This window comes from Bactrocera oleae, unplaced genomic scaffold (assembly GCF_042242935.1).
Source record: "Bactrocera oleae isolate idBacOlea1 unplaced genomic scaffold, idBacOlea1 ctg00000010.1, whole genome shotgun sequence".
Classification (NCBI taxonomy): Eukaryota; Metazoa; Arthropoda; class Insecta; order Diptera; family Tephritidae; genus Bactrocera; species Bactrocera oleae.
Genome location: NW_027212753.1, coordinates 397501 through 406489, shown reverse-complemented (window position 1 = coordinate 406489; position 8989 = coordinate 397501). Strand labels below are relative to the sequence as shown.

The window sequence follows — 8989 nt, the reverse complement described above, 5'->3', positions numbered from 1 at the left end:
CTGCACCCTCGCCCGACTTTGCGGAGTGAACAGCCACTTTTTCAGCGGTGTCACCCTTACCGCAACCGCAACCACTACCGCTCCCGCCCTCTTCACCCCCCGTTTCACCCGCAGACCCCAAACGCGCCTTCTGCCGTGGCGGGGACCTTACCGATGGCCCCGCCATCTCGTCACCCGAAGTGTCGACCGTAACAGTTGATGGCCCCGACTCTTCGCTTCCAGCGAGGGACTTAACCCTCCTCCTCCGTGGTGGAGGCATCTTAGCCTTCGGACTTCGCCTTTCGGTAGGCTGATCCGCCAAGCGTACCACTGACGCAGATGGAACTCGTTCAAGCAAGACCCCGAAACAGCCGCTCGCCACGTACGTGCGACTGAACGCGCTGAAAAAAGTGTCGCAAGCGCAGACACGCTCTGTAGCAGCGACGACCCAAGCAGACGATTAAAGCGTTCTCGCAAGGGTACAGCCCACAACTCCAACCAAATGGTCTGGACAAAGGTCACTCAAATGACCGCCGGACGGAACAAGTCCCCGTAACGGTTGCGAGTCGACCGATGTGGCGCTGAACCGAATCGATCCGTGGGCTAAACGCACACTACTACGACCGTTTGTCTGCACAGGATTCACTGTCTCCAACACTGGGACAGCCGCCGGTACCTATTGAGCAATCCTGCTCAGGACTTGCTGACACTGTCCAACTGAACGCCAGATGCCCAACACAGCACTCCAAACAAGCAGTCCACCCAGCAAACAATGCCAACAACACAGCACTAAACTGGAACTGTACGGAGAGTCCCACAACAACAACAACCACGTTGCGGTAGTACCTAAAGGTACAGTACACAATATTAAAAATATGTACTTACCGCTACTTAATAAGCCCACGCCAAAAAAATGTCTAAAAAACGCACAATTCGTGCCCTAGCACGAAAAACCACACACGCGGTCCCGTAACCGAGCAAAAACAATTGCCAGCGAATACCCGCACAAAACGAAATTCCACGGAAATCGCAACAACAATTTTCACACCCGCCAAGCAACGGTGCCAACTCACTCGCGTAAACAAATACCGCACAAAAGAGAATCGAAAAAATCACTAATTAATCGCAACGATGCGCAGTAGATAGGGACAGAGGGAATCTCGTTAATCCATTCATGCGCGTCACTAATTAGATGACGAGGCATTTGGCTACCTTAAGAGAGTCATAGTTACTCCCGCCGTTTACCCGCGCTTACTTGAATTTCTTCACTTTGACATTCAGAGCACTGGGCAGAAATCACATTGTGTCAACACCCGTTAGGGCCATCACAATGCTTTGTTTTAATTAGACAGTCGGATTCCCCAAGTCCGTGCCAGTTCTGAATTGATTGTTAATTGATAATCGTTATAATTTAAAAAGTATCTATACAATAATAAATCCTTTAGAAATTTTAGCAAGAAAGTTCCACAATTGGCTACGTAACTACTATCCGGGGAACAAGAATCGAAATTCTCTATTTACCCAGAACGAGTACATAAACCATGGTATTGCTTCCCAATCAAGCCCGACTATCTCAATCTTCAGAGCCAATCCTTATCCCGAAGTTACGGATCTAATTTGCCGACTTCCCTTACCTACATTATTCTATCGACTAGAGACTCTTCACCTTGGAGACCAGCTGCGGATATTGGTACGGCCTGTTGAGAAGTTTGCGTAACCCCACCATAAATTTTCAAGGTCCGAGGAGAAAATATCGACACAACAGTAAATGTCATGCTCTTCTAGTCCATCTACCATATCTCTCTTCGAAAGACTTCCATGGTAGTACGACTATAAAACAGAAAAGAAAACTCTTCCGATACCTCTCGACGGCTTCTTTATGGTCGTTCCTGTTGCCAGGATGAGCACAAAGGCCCATTTTTAATAACAAACGGATACTCAACAGGTTACGGAATTGGAACCGTATTCCCTTTCGTTCAAAATTATTCAAGTGTTTAATTACTATGGAATAAAAATTCATTCATTTCATTTCATTAAAACTTGAAAATTTTCGGCTTTCGCCTTGAACTTAGGACCGACTAACTCGTGATCAACCACTGTTCACACGAAACCCTTCTCCACTTCAGTCCTCCAAGGTCTCATTCGATTATTTGCTACTACCACCAAGATCTGTACCAATAGCGGCTCCATGCAGGCTTACGCCAAACACTTCTAAGCACACCATTGTACCCTCCTACTCACTAAAGTTTCAAAATTTATAATCCAACCGAAATTGTATTATAAATCATGTACTTTAGCGGTAATGTATAGGTATACAACTTAAGCGCCATCCATTTTAAGGGCTAGTTGCTTCGGCAGGTGAGTTGTTACACACTCCTTAGCGGATTACGACTTCCATGTCCACCGTCCTGCTGTTTTAAGCAACCAACGCCTTTCATGGTATCTGCATGAGTTGTTAATTTAGGCACCGTAACATTACGTTTGGTTCATCCCACAGCGCCAGTTCTGCTTACCAAAAGTGGCCCACTGGGCACATTATATCATAACCTCAACCTTCATATCAAGAAAGGTGAGGTTCTTACCCATTTAAAGTTTGAGAATAGGTTAAGGTCGTTTCGACCCTAAGGCCTCTAATCATTCGCTTTACCAGATAAGATTATTTTACATAATTTTTAAATGCACCAGCTATCCTGAGGGAAACTTCGGAGGGAACCAGCTACTAGATGGTTCGATTGGTCTTTCGCCCCTATACTCAATTCTGACAATCGATTTGCACGTCAGAACTGTTTCGGTCTTCCATCAGGGTTTCCCCTGACTTCAACCTGATCAAGTATAGTTCACCATCTTTCGGGTCACAGCATATATGCTCAAGGTACGCTCCAGTTAGAGGTATAAATAATAATAAATTATCATTATACATAACTATATGGAACGCCCCGGGATTGAATTAATAATGTAATACATTAAAAATTAATCCCATTATTAATACAGTTAAGTTAATTTCGCCATTAGGTTTAATATAACCCAATGACTTGCACATATGTTAGACTCCTTGGTCCGTGTTTCAAGACGGGTCCCGAAGGTATCCTGAATCTTTCGCATTGTTAATCATATAAATGCATACAATTAATATTAAAATCAATGATAATAATATTATTGTAAAATTCAAAAGAATTTTAGCATTATATATAATAAAATCTATCAACACTTTATCAAATCATCAGTAATTATTCTATGTTAATAAGCTAAAAGCAAATTAATTTGAATAAACTTAAAAACCAATGATCTTTTGATAAATATTTTATTATGTTAATAGATTACAATGTCCTTATATGAAAAAAATGCACACTATTACTATAATATTTAAAATTAAATACTACAGTTATAATGATGAATTTTTCATAATGGATATTCAGGTTCATCGGGCTTAACCTCTAAGCAGTTTCACGTACTATTTAACTCTCTATTCAGAGTTCTTTTCAACTTTCCCTCACGGTACTTGTTTACTATCGGTCTCATGGTTATATTTAGTTTTAGATGGAGTTTACCACCCACTTAGTGCTGCACTATCAAGCAACACGACTCTTTGGAAATATCTTTCTAGTAATCATTAACGTTATACGGGCCTGGCACCCTCTATGGGTAAATGGCCTCATTTAAGAAGGACTTAAATCGTTAATTTCTCATACTAGATATTAAGATATTCCATACACTGCATCTCACATTTGCCATATAGACAAAGTGACTTAGTGCTGAACTATTTTCTTTTCGCTCGCCGCTACTAAGAAAATCCTTGTTAGTTTCTTTTCCTCCCCTCATTAATATGCTTAAATTCAGGGGGTAGTCCCATATGAGTTGAGGTTGTATAAAATATATTTTAGATTGATTTGTTTATTTTTATTTAATTTTTTTGCTATTTGCTATTTTAAAGAAATATATTTTTATATCTTGATTACTCAATATTATTCAATCTTTTCATCCCTTTTTAAAATTCATAATATAATAATTAATAAAATTAACAACATTATTCCTCCACATATCATATATTTTTTTTTATTATAAATTTTTCTCAATACAATAGAGTGAATTAATTCTAGAATAAAAATTTATTTTATGCTAGACATTCCTCTTATGTATTATTTAATATAATTTAAATAATGTTGAAAATTTTTTCTTTTATGGGAATACTAAGATTCTCATTTATCATAAATTTTCGTTCAAATATGAGGTATTCAAGAATATATTTTCTATATTTCTTTTTATGCTATTAATATTATGGATTGAAAAATACAATCCAATAATATGCCATATGCTTAAATTCTATTAATTGACTAAAAGAATAAGCAACTAATTTAGCATAGTCTTACAACCCTCAACCATATGTAGTCCAAGCAGCACTTTAAAATTAATTAAAGTACATAACAGCATGGACCGCAATATGCGTTCAAAATGTCGATGTTCATGTGTCCTGCAGTTCACACGATGACGCACAGTTTGCTGCGTTCTTCATCGACCCATGAGCCGAGTGATCCACCGCTTAGAGTGATAATTTTTTTGTATTTTTTTAATTCAAAGTCAAAGAATTTTAATTTATTGAAAGTATTAATAATTAATCAATAATAAATTTTTAATACATAAGTTTAAAACATCTTTCAATAAATTGTAATTTTAAACCCAAACATTTGCAGCTGCGCATGTCTTAGGTCAACAAAAACAGTAATACCTTTTATATATTATTTTCTTCTCTATTTGTGCGTTTTCTTTTTTTAAATTTTTCAACATGTTTTTAATCACAAATAGAAAATACCATAAAAAAAAGGTATTACACACGTTAATGTGAACAAGTTAACTTATCATTTATAATATTTTATATAAATATCACAATTAAATATTATTTTCTATATAAATAATAAGTACAGCTATATGTTTAAAGGTTTTTTTATTGCGTTCAAATACAATGTATGCGAAGTTCACAATATAATATATATTGTCATAATGCATTACAAGGAGTTAAAAAAAAAAAAAAAAAACAGAAAAACATTCAAAACATTGTATAATTCAAAACATTTTGAATGAAAAGAACAAAAAGAAAACTTTTTTTTCTTTTTTATTCTTTTTTTTTATTTTGTTTTTATATAATTATTTTTTTTTCTTTTCGGATAGGAACACAATAATGATCCTTCCGCAGGTTCACCTACGGAAACCTTGTTACGACTTTTACTTCCTCTAAATAATCAAGTTCGGTCAACTTTTGCGAAACAACCGTGAAACACAAGGCGTCACAGTGATCACGTCCGGAGACCTCACTAAATAATTCAATCGGTAGTAGCGACGGGCGGTGTGTACAAAGGGCAGGGACGTAATCAATGCGAGTTAATGACTCACACTTACTGGGAATTCCAAGTTCATGTGAACAGTTTCAGTTCACAATCCCAAGCATGAAAGTGGTTCAGCGGTTTACCCGGACCTCTCGGTCTAGGAAATACACGTTGATACTTTCATTGTAGCGCGCGTGCAGCCCAGGACATCTAAGGGCATCACAGACCTGTTATTGCTCAATCTCGTTACTGCTAGACGCAATTTGTCCATTTAAGAAGCTAGTGTCCTTATAATGGGACAAACCAACAGGTACGACTCCACTTATATAAACACATTCAAACACTTGTACATTCAAGATGAACGCATGAATGAAGGCTATATAAGCTTCAACACCATAATCCTGAAAGCATCTATTTAATATATTTGAGTCTCGTTCGTTATCGGAATTAACCAGACAAATCACTCCACGAACTAAGAACGGCCATGCACCACCACCCATAGATTCGAGAAAGAGCTATCAATCTGTCTTACACGCTTATGTTCGGACCTGGTAAGTTTTCCCGTGTTGAGTCAAATTAAGCCGCAGGCTCCACTCCTGGTGGTGCCCTTCCGTCAATTCCTTTAAGTTTCAGCTTTGCAACCATACTTCCCCCGGAGCCCAAAAGCTTTGGTTTCCCGGGAAGCGACTGAGAGAGCCATAGTAGTAGCTACACCCAATTGCTAGCTGGCATCGTTTATGGTTAGAACTAGGGCGGTATCTGATCGCCTTCGAACCTCTAACTTTCGTTCTTGATTAATGAAAACATCTTTGGCAAATGCTTTCGCTTAAGTTAGTCTTACGACGGTCCAAGAATTTCACCTCTCGCGTCGTAATACTAATGCCCCCAAACTGCTTCTATTAATCATTACCTCTTGATCTAAAAACCAATGAAAGTAGAACAGAGGTCTTATTTCATTATTCCATGCACAAAATATTCAGGCATTTGGAGCCTGCTTTAAGCACTCTAATTTGTTCAAAGTAATTGTACCGGCCCACAACAACACTCGATGAAGAGCACTGAAGCAGGTTTAAATAGGAGGAATATATAAAAAATACATTGTATTAATTATATATAAGAACTCCACCGGTAATACGCTTACATACATAAGGTAATGTACATACCACAATTATAGTTGTACTACCCGTATGAAGCACAAATTCAACTACGAACGTTTTAACCGCAACAACTTTAATATACGCTATTGGAGCTGGAATTACCGCGGCTGCTGGCACCAGACTTGCCCTCCAATAGGTCCTTGTTAAAGGATTTAAAGTGTACTCATTCCAATTACAGGGCCTCGGATATGAGTCCTGTATTGTTATTTTTCGTCACTACCTCCCCGAACTGGGAGTGGGTAATTTACGCGCCTGCTGCCTTCCTTAGATGTGGTAGCCGTTTCTCAGGCTCCCTCTCCGGAATCGAACCCTGATTCCCCGTTACCCGTTGCAACCATGGTAGTCCTAGATACTACCATCAAAAGTTGATAGGGCAGACATTTGAAAGATCTGTCGTCGGTACGAGACCATACGATCTGCAAGTTATCTAGAGTTCAACCAATATAACGATCGAATAATCGCTTGGTTTTAGCCTAATAAAAGCACACGTTCCAAAAGGTCCGTGTTTATTTTGCATGTATTAGCTCTAGAATTACCACAGTTATCCAAGTAACTGTTAACGATCTATGGAACCATAACTGATATAATGAGCCTTTTGCGGTTTCACTTTTAATTTGTTTGTACTTAGACATGCATGGCTTAATCTTTGAGACAAGCATATAACTACTGGCAGGATCAACCAGAATAATATATATTTCTTTTTTATATAATATTTTTTATATTATATAAAAGTTTAAAATGATATTTTCTTATTTGAAAATTATACACAAATACACAAAACATAAAAACATTTACAATATACACAACAATTTTTCTATGTTTCCTTCTTTATTATATTTTTTTTCATTATATTTCATTTCTATTGTGTGATTTTGTAATGGATTTTTTTAATTTTTGTTTTGGTATCGTGAAAAGAATTTTCGTTCTCTATACATATTATTATTTAATTATTATGTAAGAACGATATTTCTTCTTATATTGGCAAAATTTTCAAATAATATCATTCTATACATTTTACTTTATTTCAATGCATATAGTAATATATATACCTTTTTTTAAGAGTATATACATTTTTTTCTTGATTTGAAATTAATAATTTCAAATTCTATTATATTTATTTCAATAATAAATATATGATAAAAAGTATTTTCGGGTGCAACACTTTAATATTTTATTTTATTTAAAAACCATCCTTTTACACATATATTTTATGAGTAAATATTAGAATAGCTCACAAATAAAACTAAAATATTGTTTAATATTTATTTCTACAATATGTTAGTATAGAATAATAGATTTTTTATGTTTTTGTATAAAACAAAATCTATTTCTATTTAAACTAACTGTAGGAAACCAGGAATAAAAAACGCTCATTATATACAATATGTTAGTACAGAATATAGAGTTTTGTATAAAACAAAATCTATTTCTATTTAAACTAACTGTATAAAAACCAGGAATAAAAAACGCTCATTATATACAATATGTTAGTACAGAATATAGAGTTTTGTATAAAACAAAATCTATTTCTATTTAAACTAACTGTATAAAAACCAGGAATAAAAAACGCTCATTATATACAATATGTTAGTACAGAATATAGAATTTTGTATAAAACAAAATCTATTTCTATTTAAACTAACTGTATAAAAACCAGGAATAAAAAACGCTATTATATACAATATGTTAGTACAGAATATAGAGTTTTGTATAAAACAAAATCTATTTCTATTTAAACTAACTGTATAAAAACCAGGAATAAAAAACGCTCATTATATACAATATGTTAGTACAGAATATAGAGTTTTGTATAAAACAAAATCTATTTCTATTTAAACTAACTGTATAAAAACCAGGAATAAAAAGGCACACAAAATCAACTTTCATTTTCATATTTACTTAAAAATACATATAAAGTAAAAAATATTTCCATATAAATACTAAGTAAATAAAGTCATACAAGTATGAAAATTTTCATACAAGTACTAAATACATAAATCATATAAGTATAGTAATATTCATACTTATAAGTATTTAAAAACAATTTCTTACTAATAAACTAACATAATGAATTCAAATATATAAAAGTATAATACATTTCCTAGCAGTAAAAAATTTTCATATAAGTACTAAATGTATAAAGTCTATGAAGTAATAAATTTTCATATAAGTACTATTTCAGTATATGTCAATTTGAGCAGATTTGTGCAAATTTGTTATAAATGTTCTCTCCCATGTTGACGTTACCAACCCGAAAATATATGGAAAAATTCTTTTAACCTATTTAAAATTTAAAAACTCATATATACGTGGGTAATTTATATCATTTTCAAATATCGTCATGGTCATAATACAACTAATAACATCAAAAGTATTTTTACAATCGATTTTTTTTTTAAATTTTTAACTTGTATGACTTCATATTTAATACTTATATGAAAATTTATTACTTCATAGACTTTATACATTTAATACTTATATGAAAATTTATTACTTCATAGACTTTATACATTTAATACTTATATGAAAATTCAT

General features: G+C 34.6%; 2 non-coding genes and 1 pseudogene across 2 annotated transcripts; all 3 read right to left on the bottom strand.

Moving 5' to 3' along the window:
• Positions 1 to 1093: 1093 nt before the first annotated feature.
• On the bottom strand, positions 1094 to 3843 carry LOC138858580 (large subunit ribosomal RNA; annotated as a pseudogene).
• A 502-nt stretch (positions 3844 to 4345) lies between these two features.
• Positions 4346 to 4524, bottom strand: LOC138858599 (5.8S ribosomal RNA). Its single transcript, XR_011397651.1, has one exon. It is a non-coding gene; the product is annotated as a 5.8S ribosomal RNA (ribosomal RNA).
• A 626-nt stretch (positions 4525 to 5150) lies between these two features.
• Positions 5151 to 7140, bottom strand: LOC138858526 (small subunit ribosomal RNA). The gene has a single exon (XR_011397614.1). It is a non-coding gene; the product is annotated as a small subunit ribosomal RNA (ribosomal RNA).
• Positions 7141 to 8989: the final 1849 nt, after the last annotated feature.